At 40.0% G+C, this 15,158-nt stretch overlaps 1 protein-coding gene across 4 annotated transcripts in view; it reads left to right on the forward strand.

The window, feature by feature from the left end:
* The first annotated feature begins 14,185 nt into the window (after positions 1–14,185).
* The window catches only part of EML6 (EMAP like 6), a 287,468-nt gene continuing 286,495 nt past the window's right edge, over positions 14,186–15,158 (forward strand). For 2 of the 4 annotated variants that reach the window (XR_001501286.3, XM_059891240.1), the window contains exon 1: positions 14,187–14,485. The gene's annotated coding sequence lies outside the window, so the exon portion shown is untranslated. Of the gene's footprint in view, positions 14,486–15,158 lie in introns of all 4 variants that reach the window. The other 2 variants (XM_059891241.1, XM_010809938.4) reach the window with 2 other exon arrangements.

Consider the following 15,158-nt stretch of genomic DNA (forward strand, 5'->3'; position numbering starts at 1 on the left):
AGCTCCGAGCAAATCTAATTTTATCTCCCATATTCTCCAAATCATTTTTAAACAAATTCAGACCTCAAAACTTTTCATACATAAATATTTCAGCATATAATTCTAAAAGATAAGGATTCTTTTAAAAAAGCTGAATCACAGTGTCATTATAACACTTGAAAATTCTAACACCTTAAAATAATGAAATATTAAGTGAATATTCACATTTTCATGGTTATCTCAAAGTCGTTGTTTGTTTTTTAATGGTTTGTTCACATCAGAATCCAAATAAACTCCATGAGATTGATAGTTTCCCCCTCGATCTGACATTTTTATTTCTTGTAATTTATTGGATTAAAAAAAAAAACAAGTTTCCTTTGGAATTGTCCGAAGTCTGGATTTTGCTGATTGCATTTCTGTTGTATTATTTACTATGCTCCAATATGATTACTGAATATATTTTAATTTTTTTAACTTTAGAATCTATCTTCAGAGATGCAGCCATTTTATTTTATATATTGTCCTTAAGTACATTCTTGGGAATGTACAGTTGATCTGTGTTTTAAAATCAGTGGAATTTTAATGTGCACTTTTCTTATTTTGTTCATTTCTTTTTCTTCCATATGATTTAGGACCGTTTTTATTTCTTCTTACGTAAACTGCCTGTTCTTCTTTTTCCATAGAGTTAGGAGACATGTTTTTTATCAAAAGAAACTCATGTATTAGGGATATTTGTCCCTTCTCTGTGAAATTTATTACACATTTCCCCCCACTTAATTGTTTTTCTTTTTCCTTTCTTGTGCTATTCTCTGCCATGCAGAAGACTTGGAGGGTGATTGAATATATCAGGTTTTGACCTTGTTAGTTTTGGATTTTGCACCATAGTTAGAAATAATTTTCCAGCTTGTAGGTGAATTAACTCATGCTTTCTATCAGGGCTTGATGATTTTATTTTTATATTTATCGTTGACTCTTGAAAGACAGGGGTTTGAACTGCCAGAGCCCACTTAAGTGCAGACTTTTTATTCAATGGTAAATATTAAGAACTACACAATTTCTGATTGCTTGACTCCAGGGGAACGGTGAATACAGAGGAACTGCATATACGGAAGACCAACTATAAATTGTATGTGGGTTTCTTTTGACTCAGAGATTTGTACACCTCTAACCCTTGTTGTTGTTGGGAGATCAACTCTATATTTCTGACCCACTTGAAGTTTATACATGTCAGGTGTAAGGAATGAATCAAATTTTGTCTTCAGAGCAGATTTAAAAATTCAGGACCTTATAAAAATAACAAAGGGATGTGTTGAGAAGGCAGGCCCCACATTTTCTGGTGTAATCCAAGCAGAGAAGTCAAAGTCCACAGTGAGTTCCACTCTGCACCTCCAGCTCATTCTTTTTTTTTTCAATATAATTTTATTTCTTTTTGGCTGCTCTGGGTTTTCGTTACTGCGTGGGTTTTCTCCATTTATGGTGATCAGGAGCTACTCTAGTTGCAGTGCACAGACTTCTCACGTTGCAGAGCACAGGCTCCAGCGTGCGTAGGCTTCAGTAGCTACAAGTCCCAGGCTCCAGAGCACAGGCTCAGTAGTTGTGGTGCTTGGGCTTAGTTGCTCCATAGCACGTAGAATCTTCCCGAACCAGAGATGGAACTCACGCCTCCTGCATTGGCAGGTGGATTCTTTACCACGGAGCCACCAGAGAAACCCCTCCAAGCTCATTCTTACTCTTGAAGAGCTGGTGCTGACATCTGGCCCTGAGTCTACTAGAACAGTCCGTGCTCTGGTTCACTCATGGCTGCCTCTTCTCCCCAACCTCGCTGGTCACCCTCTTGCCCTAAAGGGCACTTTACCCCACCACCCCATGTTGGGAGCGTGGCTTCTTTGTTGCAGAGTCGTTCCCGAGTAGTTCTTTTTCTTCACATTTACAAATGCTGATGCTGAGTCCACGCTTAGTAAGGAATCTTTGTCAGTGGATCTTTGCAGAGGGCTTTGCCTCTTTCCTTTTCACTCTCACTAACCTGAAAAGTGGTTTGGCCTCTGCTTGGACCTTTAGAAATTTCTAACCTCAGGGCTTAACCCACGAGCATTCTCTGGGCAGACTGTGTTCTCTCTGGTCAGTGGAGGGAAGGAAAGCTTCTAGTTTGCTACCATCTGTGAGAAGAGTCACTTCCTATAACAACAAAGTAGGTCGCTTCAGTCCAACTCTTTTCGACCTGTGGACTGTAGCACACCAGGCTCCTCTGTCCATGGGATTTCCCAGGCAAGAATACTGGAGTGGGTTACTATTTTCTTCTCCAGGAGATCTTGCCAACCCAGGGATCCAACCTGTATCTCCTGTATTGGCAGGCGGATTTTTTTTTCCCTTTTACCACTGAGCCACCAGGGAAGGCTCAAACTAGACTTTACATAGAGTCATAGCTAGTTACCTTTGAAAGACAGGTTTTCTGGGTATTTAGGGATGCTTTTTAGAATGGGTCCTTTTCAAGCCTGGATTTAAAAGGCTTTTTCTTACTTGTCTGATCTGATTCTTTTATGTTATCTTTATTGAACAGGGTATATACAGGAATTTTATCTTCAAAAAATAAATGGAAACTTTTCATCGACTAGATCTCTTAGATTGTAGTGTCTACCTCTAGCTCAATAGACAGAGCCTTTTTTTCCTTTGTTAAAGATATTTGAAAAGAAATGGGGGGAAATACTTTGAAAGTCCTTTCTCTATAAATTATTGATAATTGCCCATTCCTTTCAACCCTAGCATTTACATCTTCTAATGTGATCTGTATACTTTACCTAAAATGTTTAATATTCCTATAAAACATTAAACAAAGGATAAGTTCTGGATGATAGATTAGAGCCATGAACTTTAATTTAAAAATCTTTTCCTCTCTAAATAAGAAATAATTTCTGCTCTAAAAGTAACTGGTATTTAAGGAATCAAAGAGCAAGAAATTCTTAATATGTACAATATACAAGAAATCTACATCCAGCAACCAAGTAAAATGCATTGAACTTTGTTTTTATTTTTCTTTTAATAGCTTTGATATATAAAGTATGTATTATAAATTTGGGCTTCCCTGGTAGTTCAGCTGGTAAAGAATCCACCTGCAGTGCAGGAGACCCTGGTTCAATTCCTGAGTTGGGAAGATCCCCTGTGAGAAGGGATAGGCTATCCACTCCAGTATTCTTAGGCTTCCCTCATGGCTTGGATGTTAAAGAATCCTCCTGCAGTGTGGGAGACCTGTGTCTGATCCCTCGATTGGGAAAATCCCCTGGAGAAGGGCATGGCAACCCACTCCAGTATTCTTGCCTGGAGAATCCCCATGGACAGAGGAGCCTGATGGGCTACAGTCCATGGGGTCGCAAAGAGTTGGACATGACTAAGCAACTAAGCTGGAGAAGGAAATGGCAACCCACTCCAGTGTTCTTGCCTGGAGAATCCCATGGACAGAGAAGCCTGGTAGGCTGCAGTCCATGGGGTCGCACAGAGTCGGACACGACTGAAGCGACTTGGCGGCAGCAGCAGCAAGCAACTAAGCACAACATAGCACTGTAAATTCATTAATTTAAATTGTACAATTCAATGGTTTTCAGTATATTAAGAGTTGAGCAATCATCATCTCAATCTAATTTTAGAACTTTTTATCACCCTCCCCCTAAAATCCCATACTCATTTGTTGTTCAATCACTCAGTCGTGTCCGACTCTTTGCAACCCCGTGGACTGCATGCAGCACACCAGGCTTCCCTGTACTTCACTATCTCCTGAAGTTTCTTCAGACTCATGGTCCATTGAATCAGTGATGCCACCCAAACAACTCATCCTAGTGGTTATTCACATTTCCCCCACTTACCCATCTTCTCCTCTGCTACTGCTGCTGCTGCTAAGTCACTTCAGTCGTGTCCGACTCTGTGTGACCCCATAGACGGAAGCCCACCAGGCTCCCCCGTCCCTGGGATTCTCCAGGCAAGAACACTGGAGTGGGTTGCCATTTCCTTCTCCAATGCATGAAAGTGAAAAGTGAAAGTGAAGTCGCTCAGTCGTATCTGACTCTTAGCGATCCCATGGACTGCAGCCTACCAGGTTCCTCCGTCCATGGGATTTTCCAGGCAGGAGTACTGGAGTGGGGTGCCATTGCCTTCTCCAATCTTCTCCTCTAGGGAACCACTAATCTACTTTATGTCTATACAGACTTGTCTCTTCTGAACATTCCATCTGGAAACAGAATCACACAATGCATGGCTTTTGCAACTGGCTTCTTTCATCTAGAATAACATTTTTAAGATTCTATATTGTAGCTTGTATCAGTTCATTTCTTTTCATTGAGGAGTAATATTCCATTATATGAATGTAGATATTTTACTAATCCATTCACTGATCGCTTGGTACTTAGATTAATTACATTTTGGGGTTATTATGGATAATGCTGCTATGAACTTTCATATAAAAGATTTTGTGTGGATGTATTTCTCTTGGTTATATACCTAGAAATGCAATTGCTGGCTCACATGGTGACTCTATGTTTAACTCTCGAAGGAACTGCCAGATTGTTTTGGAAGCAGCTGCATCATTTTACATCCTCACTTAGCAATGTATAAAGTTTCCTGTTTCTCTGCATTCTCTCTGCTGCTTGTCTTTTTGTTACAGCAGGTGTGAAGTAGTATATCATTGCGGTTTCGATTTGCATTTTCATGGTGCTTAATGATGTAGAGAAGCTTTTCATGCACTATTAATATTTTTAAGTCTTTTACTTGGTGAAAAATGTGAACTCTAACCCCATTAGTTGATTGCTGGTGAAATATCATCAGTTTTTTGTAGTTCAGTGATATCTAAACTGCTAATGAAGTCAAGGCTACAAGGTCTAGCTCTAACTGGCTATCTTTTACAGAGAAAATTGTGGTTAAACAACTACACTCATGGGCCTTAATTCTGTACAGTGATCTGACAGGCTCTTGATATTGCCAATTAACGGGGTCTGGAAAGATCAACCAAAGGGTCTGTCTTGATGATTATAAATATCATTTTAATAAAAATACAATCTATCATCAACAGATATTTTTAACAGCATTGACTTATTTTTTTGAAAGTATAATTGACTTAAAATATTATGTTAGTTTCAGGTGGACAGCATAGTGATTCAATATTTTTATAGACTGTACTCCTTTAAAGTTATTACAAAATAATGGCTGTATTTAATTGTTCAGTATAATATATCCTTGTACTTATTTTATACACAGCAGTTTGTAACTCTTAACTTCATACCCCAATCTGGCCCCTCTCCCCTTCCCTCTCCTCACCGGTATCTTCTAGTTTGTTTTCTGTATCAGTCTGTACATTTTTGTTTGTTTGTTACATACATTTGCTTGTCTTACTTTTTTTTTTAGGTTCCAGATCTTAAAAAGTGATAACAGAGTATATAAGTGATAACAGAGTATTTGTGTTTCCCTGTCTGACTTATTTCACTAAGCATAAAACTCTCTAGGTTCATCCATGTTGTTGCAAATGGCATAATTTCATTCTTTTTTTATGGCTGAAAAATATTCCATTGTATGTATATGTATGTGTGTATATATATCACATCTTTTTTATCCACTTATCTGTTAATGAACACCTGATTTGATTTCATATCTTGACTATTGAAAATAATGCTGCTATTGAATATTGGGGTGCATGTATTTTTCCAAAATAGTGGCTTTTTTCAGATATATACTTAAGAATGGAATTGCTGGATCATATGGTAGTCATATGGTGATCATATTTTTAGGTTTTTGAAGAACCTGTATACTGTTTTCCATAGTGGAAAACATCAATAGTGTACAAGGGTTCCTTTTTTTCCATATTCTCACCAGCATTTATCATTTGTAGACTTTTTAATGATACTCATTCTGACAGGTGGGAGGTGATCTCTCATTGTAGCTTTGATTTGTATTTATCTAATAATTAGTGATATTGAGCATATTTTCATGTCTGTCAGCCATCTGTATGTCTTCTTTGGAAAAATGTTTGTCCAGGTTTTCTGCTGTTCTAAAATTGTGTTGTTATTTGATGGAGTTATATGAGCTGTTAATATATTTTGGCTATCAACTTCTTGTCAGTCATATAATTTGCAAATATTTTCTCCCATTCAGTAGGCTGTCTTTTCATTTTGTTGATGGTTTCCTTTGCTCTACAAAAGAATTTAACTAGATCCCATTTATTTATTTTTGTTTTTATTTCTTTTGCCTTTGGAGACAGATCCAAAAATGATTGCTATGATTTATGTCAAAGGATGTTCTGCCTATGTTCTCTTCTAGGAATTTTATGGTTTTGGGTCTAATATTTAGGTCTTTAATTCACTTTGAGCTTATTTTTGTATATGGTGTGAGGAAATATACTAATCTCACTCTTTTATACATAGCTATCCAGTTTCCTGAGAACCCCTGATTAAAGAGACTTTCTTTTCTCCATAGCATATTTTTGTCTCCTTTGTTGTAGATTAGTTGACCATAGATGCACAGATAATGACATTGTTTTACTAAAAATGGTACCTGTTCATTTCAAGTATTTTTGAATAGTCAAAAAGGTATAAGCCTCACTAAATTCTAAATCTCACTGCTCCAGAAATAACTAGGTTAGGTTTTGGTGAACTGTATTACAATATCTCTATACAGATATAGTTTGATGCATGGACAGATAGCCAAATGAATAGAAATAATTTCATGAGAATAGAATTATACCAGCTTATTTTTTTGAATAGAGGGTTTCAACCAATTTTACTTGAGCTAATGCCAATCACAAAAGTGAAACTGAAGAATGAATGGGGAGAACTGTTTCCCTATTAAACTGATGTATTGCTCATCTCCCATCTTTTTACCATTCGTCTCCATTTCTGATTCTTTTGTTCACTTCTTGAGTGGCTGAATATCATAGTCAGGTAGTTTTTTCATAAGTAAGGTAGCAGATACTTCTGGTGAACACCAGCGTTTCTTTTCTCTTTCTTTCTCAGTAAAATATTCCCGCAATATAGTTTATAATCCTAGCCTCCCTTGCAGCTAGATGCACTCTAAATCTGGCCAATGGGATGTAAGCAGGAGTGTATGAAATTTAATATCCATAAAGGAAGGGGATCTTGTGTTCTCCTTCCTGCTAGCTGGAATGTTAAAGCTGAAGTTTGATCTGTTATCTTAAACCACAAGGAGGAAATCTGTATTAATGTACAGCAACAAGATAGGGAAAAGACGGGAAGATTCTGGGTGTCTGGCAATTTCTTTAATCTGCTATACTTCCAGTTGTTTTTTATGTGATAGAGAAACTTCTACCTTTTTAAATGGCTTATGTGTGTTCTTCAGCTACTTGTCGTTGAAGTTCATAACTGTCACAAGGGCTAAAATCTGCCCTGAAGTTCTTTAAAGTTTAAGAATGTCTGCCTGTTTTTTTCACACTTAATTTAGCTAGGTATAATTCTAATGTTGCGCACTATCCTTCTCTATCAGAACTTATAAATACTGCTCAATTTTTTCCAGCAATGGAGATTACAGTGCAGAATGAGAGGCCAGCCTGATCTCTACATCCTTCCTTCACTTTTGTTTCTGCCTAGATCTTTGAGAAACATTTTCCCAGTCTTTTATAAGAAAAAATTTATAAATCTTTTATTTTATAAAATAAAAAATTTCAAACATACAGAAAAGATACACAGATGAAGCAATTGCTAATATTTGCCATATTTACTTTCTCTCTCCTGTGCATGCATATTGGTGTTTTTGTACGTGCATAGAGAACACATTTCTGAATCACTTGAAGGTAAGTTGTAGGTGTAACATTTTATTCCTAAATGCTTTAGGATGTGTATCCTTCGAACATGATTTTACAAAGAATCAGAACAATAATTCCCAAATATTCTCTAGAATAATTCAAATTGTCTTAAAACTTCCCAATTGTTCCTTCTCCCCACAGTGTCTTTTTTAAACAGTATTTATTTATTTGGCTATGCTGAGTCTTAGTTGCAGCACGTGTGATCTTTAGTTGTGGCATGTGGAATCCAGTTCCCTGACCAGGAGTTGAACCCAACTCCGCTACACTGGGAGCACAGAAACTTAGCCACTGGCCCGCCAGGGAAATCCCCCCGCATTGTCTTTTGTGGACTTAAAAAAAATCAGTACCTAAATCCAATCAGGATTCATATGCTGTATTTGGTTGTAGTATCTCTTTCGTCTCTTCTGACCAAGAATAATTGCCCACTTTTTTATTATGTACTTTTTGTTTCATTATTATTATTATTATTATTTTTGATGAGGCCAGACCACTTGTGTGTACACTGCCCTATTTTCTGGCCTTACCTGATTTTTTACCTATAGTTTAAATTAACTTGTTCATCTAGCCCATATTTTCTGTAAACTTAGAGTTAAGTAATAAGCTTGATTAGACTTGGGTTAGATATTTGGTCAAAATGTTTTAGGCATTATTTTATACTGCATAACAGACAGAGCAATTGTTCCAGTACTCGTGATGCTAAGTTTGATAATTTGATTGAGATGGTGACCTCCAGAGCTGTCCATTTAAAGTTACATGATTTGTAGGGTGATTCTTTAACATTATTGAAGGGATATCCTCTCATCTAATCATTTTGGTATACATTTACAAATTTTCCTATATCAGTCACATCATTGGCTGATTTTCTTAATCTATCATCTTCCCTACATCTATTAGCTAGCATTCTTATGAAAGTAGCTTTCCTTTATCAACTGAGGATAAACTTCAATTCCTCCAAGAAGGCAAAATAAATGCTTAAATGTTTCTCTTTAATTACTAATTGGCAGAGATGGTATAACAGTCTTCTCTAAAGATGGCACATGATTTGAAATACTATTTATTCTTGAAGTTGAAAAATTTTGCTAGGATATGCCTTCATGGAGACTATTCTAAATCTTTTTTTCTGGTATACAATGTATCACTTCAATCTGCAGATTCAGTTCTTTAATATATTCTTCTGTATTCAGTTCAGTTCAGTTCAATTGCTCAGTCGTGTTCAACTCTTTGCGACCCCATGAACCGCAGCACACCAGGCCTCCCTATCCATCACCAACTCCCAGAGTTCACCCAAACCCATATCCATCGAGTCAGTGATGCCATCCAATCCTCTCATCCTCTGTTGTCCCCTTCTCCTCCTGCCCACAATCCCTCCCAGCATCAGAGTCTTTTCCAATGAGTCAACTCTTCACATGAGGTGGCCAAAGTACTGGAGTTTAAGCTTCAGCATCATTCCTTCCAAAGAACACCCAGGACTGATCTCCTTCAGAATGGACTGGTTGGATCTCCTTGCAGTCCAAGGGACTCTCAAGAGTCTTCTCCAACACCACAGTTCAAAACCATCAATTCTTCGGCACTCAGCTTTCTTCACAGTCCAACTCTCGAATCCATACATGACCACTGGAAAAACCATAGCCTTGACTAGACAGACCTTTGTTGGCAAAGTAATGTCTCTGCTTTTCAATATGCTATCTAGGTTGGTCATAACTTTTCTTCTAAGGAGTAAGTGTCTTTTAATTTCATGGCTGCATCATCTGCAGTGATTTTGGAGCCCCCCAAAATAAAGTCTGACACTGTTTCCATTGTTTCCCCATCTGTTTCCCATGAAGTGATGGGACCAGATGCCATGATCTTCATTTTCTGAATGTTGAGCTTTAAGCCAACTTTTTCACTCTCCTCTTTCACTTTCATCAAGAGGCTTTTTAGTTCCTCTTCACTTTCTGCCATAAGGGTGGTGTCATCTGCATATCTGAGGTCATTGATATTTCTCCCGGCGATCTTGATTCCAGCTTGTGCTTCTTCCATCCCAGCGTTTCTCATGATGTACTCTGCATATAAGTTAAATAAGCAGGGTGACAGTATACTGCCTTGATGTACTCCTTTTCCTATTTGGAACCAGTCTGCTGTTCCATGTCCAGTTCTAACTGTTGCTTCCTGACCTGCATATAGGTTTCTCAAGAGGCAGGTCAGGTGGTCTGGTACTCCAATCTCTTTCAGAATTTTCCACAGTTTATTGTGATCCACACAGTCAAAAGCTTTGGCATAGTCAATAAAGCAGAAATAGATGTTTTTCTGGAACTCTCTTGCTTTTTCCATGATCCAGCGGATGTTGGCAATTTGATCTCTGGTTCCTCTGCCTTTTCTAAAACCAGCTTGAACATCTGGAAGTTCACAGTTCACATACTGTTGAAGCCTGGCTTGGAGAATTTTGAGCATTACTTTACTAGCGTGTGAGATGAGTGCAATTGTGTGGTAGTTTGAGCATTCTTTGGCATTTCCTTTCTTTGGGATTAAAATGAAAACTGACCTTTTCCAGTCCTTTGGCCACTGCTGAGTTTTCCAAATTTTCTGGCATATTGAGTGCAGCACTTTCATAGCATCATCTCCCAGGATTTGAAATAGCTCAACTGGAATTCCATCACCTCCACTAGCTTTGTTCGTAGTGATGCTTTCTAAGGTCCTCTTGACTTCACATTCCAGGATGTCTGGCTCTAGGTGAGTGATCACACCATCGTGATTATCTTTGTCATGAAGCTCTTTTTTGTACACTTCTTCTGTGTATTCTTACCACCTCTTCTGCTTCTGTTAGGTCCATACCATTTCTGTCCTTTATTGAGCCCATCTTTGCATGAAATGTTCCCTTTGTATCTCTAATTTTCTTGATGAGATCTCTAGTCTTTCCCATTCTGTTGTTTTCCTCTATTTCTTTGCATCGATCACTGAGGAAGGCTTTCTTATCTCTCCTTTCTATTCTTTGGAACTCTGCATTCAGATGGGTGTATCTTGCCTTTTCTCCTTAGTTACACTTAAAGCAACTGAGGAGATGAACATGTTATATTATATCCATTTCTATTTGTTGAGATTTTTTTTAACATCCTTTTGCATTTTTTTTCTGGAAGATGTCCCTTCCTTTCTGGACCATTGCTACTACCTCTATGTAGAACCTCAGGCACTACTTTAAGCCTCTATTACCTGATGCTTTGACTACTACTGATTTTATAGGTATTTCCATTTTCAAAAAAAAAATCCTATGGCTTTCCATTCTTTTAAGAATATGGGACAAACCTCTAGGTTCAGCTCCATCCATAATCTAACCTTTCAAGTTTATGTCCCCTTCTCATCATTCATGAATTCTCTCTTTCACCAGTTCTATTCTCCAAATCTTTGTTTTTCTGTATCTACCCTTTTATTCCATAAATACATGCAGTTGCTTTCAATTTAGGTTTACTTATCTCAATTATACCTTTGTTTCCTATTTCCTCCATGAAGTTTTCCTGACTTAAAGCTGGAAAAGCTCTTCATCTTATGAATTTTTATATAGAATTTCTGTCTCTAATTCAGTGCACTGTTTTGCAGCATGGCTCTGTTGTCATTTAGTCATTAAATTGTGTCTGACTCTTGTGACCCCATGGACTGTAGCCTGCCAGGCTCCTCTGTCCATGGCATTTCCCAGGCAAGAATACTGGTGTGGATTACCATTTCCTTCTCCAGTGGATCTTCCCAACCCAGGGATCAAACCTGCATCGCCTGCATTGGTAGGCAGATGTTTTACCATTGAGCCACCTGGGAAGCCCATTATATTTCAGCTTATGTCTCAACTCTTTTTCAGACCATGTTTTTTGGGTTTGTTTTTGGTAGTGCACTTATTGTCTTGTGACCTCATGGATCTGTAGATCCTTATTTCCTTAAAAAGAATGATGAGACCAATTCACATTCTCTTCATTGCTGCAGGCAGCAGCTGCTCATCCAAGCCCTAGCATTTCCAATCTTCCTCCCTCTTGAACCTCCCTCCCATCTCCCTCCCCATCCCACCCCTCTAGGTTGTTACAGAGCCCTTGTTTGAGTTCCCTGAGTCATACAGCAAATTCCCATGGGCCATGTATTTTACATATGGTAATGTAAGTTTCCATGTTACTCTCTCCATACATCTCAACCTCTCCTTCCTCCCTCTACTCCGTGTCCATAAGTCTGTTCTCTATGTCTGTTTCTCCATTGCTGCCCTGCAAATAAATTTATGGGTACCATATTCCTAGATTCCATATATATGCATTAATATATGATATTAATATTTCTCTTTCTGACTTCCCTCTGTTTGATAGGCTTGAGGTTCATCCAGCTCATTAGAACTGACTCAGATGCATTGCTTTTTATGACTGAGTACTATTCCATTGTATACATGTACCACAGCTTCTTTATCCATTCATCTGTCAGTGGACATCTAGGTTGCTTCCATGTTCTAACCATTGTAAATAGTGCTACAATGAACATTGGGGTACACGTGTCTTTTCCAGTTTTGGTCTTCTCGGGATATATGCCTAGTAGTGGGGTTGTTAGGTCATATGGTGGTTTTACTCCTAATTTTTTAAGGAATCTCCATACCATCTTCCATAATAGCTGCATTAATTTACATTCCCACCAACAGTGCAAGAGGGTTCCCTTTTTCTCCACACCCTCTCAGCAATGTTTGTAGACTTTTTGATGCTGGCCATTCTGATTGGTGTGAAGTGGTATCTCATTGCAGTTTTGTTTTGCATTTCTCTAATAATGAGGGATGTTGAGCATCTTTTCATGTGTTATTAGCCATCTGTATGTCTTCTTCAGAGAAATGTCTGTTTAGGTCTTTCCCCCACTTTTTGATTGGGTTGTTTGTTTTTCTGGTATTGAGTTGTATGAGCTGCTTGTATATTTTGGAAATTAATCCTTTGTCAGTTGTTTCATTTCCTATTATTTTCTCCCATTCTGAGGGTTGTTTTTTCACCTTGTTTATAGCTTCCTTTGCTGTGCAAAAGCTTTTCAATACTTATGTCCCACTTGTTTATTTTTTATTTTATTTCCATTACTCTAGGAGGCAGGTCCTAGAGGATCTTGCTTTATGTGATCGAGTGTTCTGCCTATCTTTTCCTTCAAGAATTTTATACTTTCTGGTCTTACATTTAGGTCTTTAATTCACTGAATAGACAGCCTAACTTTTTTCTTAAATGCTGCAGCACTGCACTTTAACAGATTAGACTCCATCTGAATAAAAACTAAAACTGAAATGGGAAACACACTTGGGCTTGAGTCGGCTACAGTAGCCCTCAGGGACAGGTGCAGAAGAAATTCTTCCGGTGGTATAGAGATCAGTTCAGTTCAGTCGCTCAGTCGTGTCTGACTCTTTGCGACCCCATGAATCACAGCACGCCAGGTCTCCCTGTCCATCACCAACTCCCGGAGTCCACCCAACTCATGTCCATCGAGTTGGTGATGCCATCCAGCCATATCATCCTCTGTCATCTCCTTTTCCTCCTGCCCTCAATCTTTCCTAGCATCGGGGTCTTTTCAAATGAGTCAGCTCTTCACATCAGCTGGCCAAAGTATTGGAGTTTCAGCTTCAACATCAGTCCTTCCAATGAACACTCAGGACTGATCTCCTTTAGGATGGACTGGTTGGATCTCCTTGCAATCCGAGGGACTCTCAAGAGTCCTCTCCAGCACCACAGTTCAAAAGCATCAATGCTTCGGTGCTCAGCTTTCTTCATAGTCCAACTCTCACATCCGTACATGACTCTCGGAAAAACCATAGCCTTGACTAAATGGACCTTTGTTGGCAAAGTAATGTCTCTGCTTTTTAATATGCTATCTAGGTTGGTCATAACTTTCCTTCCAAGGAGTAAGCGTCTTTTAATTTCATGGCTGCAATCACCATCTGCATTGATTTTGGAGCCCAGAAAAATAAAGTCAGCCACTGTTTCCACTGTTTCCCCATCTACTTGCCATGAAGTGATGGGACCGGATGCCATGATCTTAGTTTTCTGAATGTTGAGCTTCAAGCCAACTTTTTCACTCTCCTCTTTTACTTTCATCAAGAGGCTTTTTAGTTCCTCTTCACTTTCTGCCATAAGGGTGGTGCCATTTGCATATCTGAGGTTATTGATATTTCTCCCGGTATAGGGATGGTTTGGTCTTTATTCCAACTTCACTGCTTTTCTTTCTAGATATACACGCACGCGGCCCAGTAGCTCAGTCACTGGGGAACTCAGGGCGAGAACCAGAGGTTGTGCTTGGTGTGCCTGCCTCTGCTCTGCAGAATCGCAAGCACCTGGGACGTGGTTAGCGGCCTCTATGTGGCCCACTCTGGGCGCATGGAATCCTGGAATTCGTGGTTTGGCACCGCGTGCTCCCTGCCTGAGGCCTCGTGGAGCGGACTACATTTCCCAGAATGCATCGGGAGGGGGGGGGTGGGCGGTAGAGGGAGGGGGCGGACCCAGCGCTCTGGGGCGTCCCCGTTTCCAAGCGCCGAGATTTCGCCTAGTAACCCGCCAGCCTAGGTTCCCGAAAGCGGCGGTGTGGCCCCGCCCCCGGAGCCTAGACTGGAGGAAGAACCTCTCTCCGGTGGCGTCCCAGTGACGAAGCCGGTCCTCGGTGCGGGAGGCGGGGAAAGGGGCGGGGGGCGGGCAAGCAGAGGATTTCGCTTACCCTGTGAGATCCAGGACGTGCTGGCGGCGCCGTTTCAGAGCAGAGGTTAGAGGCGGGAGAGCTGGGATGCTCCGCAGGCGAGCCTGGATCGGGTGTGGGAGGAGTGCAGGACGCAGCCGCCGCGGCACTGTGCGCAGGCCGGGGTGTCCCCGGGGGCTGGCATCCCTCGGGTGGGCATCGACCAATGCCTGGGACGTGTGTGCGCGTGTGGGGGGGGGGGGCCTCGCTGTCCCCAGTGGTTCCGTGGGCGCTCCTCCCCACGCCGGGATTAGAGACGAGACCCTTGAGCCCACGGGACCCCATAGCTAGCGCAAACGTTTCTGGGGAAAGGTACACGATTTCGGTCACTTGTTAATTATTTATAATTTCTTCTGGACTGAGAGCTTTTGTAGGTTGTGTTTTCCTGCCTCCAGCTACCGTAGTGTCTCAGTTTCCTCCGATTCAGAAAAAAAAAAAATCTTTATGAAGCTTGCCATTGGAGTTCCTGATTAGTGAGAGCTGCTAAGTTCGTTCTGGTTTTCTCGGCCAAGAGAGGGTTCACGGAGGATATGAATTCTGAATATATACACAACTAATTGGAGAGTCTAAAAGATGATCATTGCATGTTTGCCCTGGCTTAATGGGGAAACTGCAAATGTTCTTTCAAATCATATCAGTAATCACCACCCGGCAGCATTTAGGGCATATTTCGTATCATTAAAAGGATGGATATGGGAGG

Source organism: Bos taurus, chromosome 11 (genome assembly GCF_002263795.3).
Source record: "Bos taurus isolate L1 Dominette 01449 registration number 42190680 breed Hereford chromosome 11, ARS-UCD2.0, whole genome shotgun sequence".
Taxonomy (NCBI): domain Eukaryota; kingdom Metazoa; phylum Chordata; class Mammalia; order Artiodactyla; family Bovidae; genus Bos; species Bos taurus.